Genomic DNA, 932 nt, shown 5'->3' on the forward strand with positions numbered 1-932 from the left:
CAGCCGCTCCGCAGGCAAGCGGAGGCGCGGGCCCTCATTCGGGGTCTCCCTTCTCGGCCCTGCCCCGGGAGGCAGGAGCTCGCGGCCCCGCACGTCTCGGGCACCGGCAGCGACTGGACAACCCTTTCCCCGCACCCTGCTCTGCACCCCCGGCTCCCTGCCAGCCGGGCCGCGGTACTGGGCAGAGCGGGCCGGCTCCCAGGGGGCCGTGGAGCTTGCCTGACGCCTGGCCGGTGCCAGATACCCCCGTCCTCGAAGGACCCTCGAACCTCTGGGCCCAATGAAGGCGGTTCTGTGCTGCACAAGTCTAAGGGACCTCGCCAGGCCTCTTCTGACTCTGTCGCTGCAAGACTGCCCTTGCCCGGGGGCCACTGAGGCACGAGAGCAGTGCACGCCGGGCCCCAGAGACGGGCGTGGGGTGGGGGGAACCCCGCCAGCGTTGCAGCAGAGCGCGCGGGCGAGGCGCCCGGCCCAGGAGCCAGCACCGCTCTCCATCCCCGGGCTGGACGGGGCCCCGGGGCGATGCCGCCCGAGCACCTGGGCACACGGGGACCAGAAGAGGAGCGAGGTGGGGCTGTTGCCACGGCAAAGCCTTTCCCGTGGCTGGTTGCCGAGGGAACGGTTTCTGCGAGACCGGCGCGCGGCACATCTGGCTCCTGGCGCTGCTGCGCTCGGAGTCAAGAACAGGCTCCTGCGAGTCCTGCCTGATGCAAAAGGAAGTGCAGGAGCCACCGCCACGGGCCACAGGCCTCCCTGCCTGGCAGTGCCACTGCCCCGTGCGTGGCCTGGGGCAACCTGCCCCTCTGCCGGCGTCCCCAGCGCCGAGCGCGTCTGCAAGGCGCCCAGCCAGGCAGCCCTGGGGGGGCCGGTGCCCCCGGCTGCGGGGCTTGCTCGCGGTTCATCGGCTGGCCCGGAGCACAGGCGGCGAGAGC

This window comes from Alligator sinensis, unplaced genomic scaffold, assembly GCF_000455745.1.
Source record: "Alligator sinensis unplaced genomic scaffold, ASM45574v1 scaffold611_2, whole genome shotgun sequence".
NCBI lineage: Eukaryota > Metazoa > Chordata > Crocodylia > Alligatoridae > Alligator > Alligator sinensis.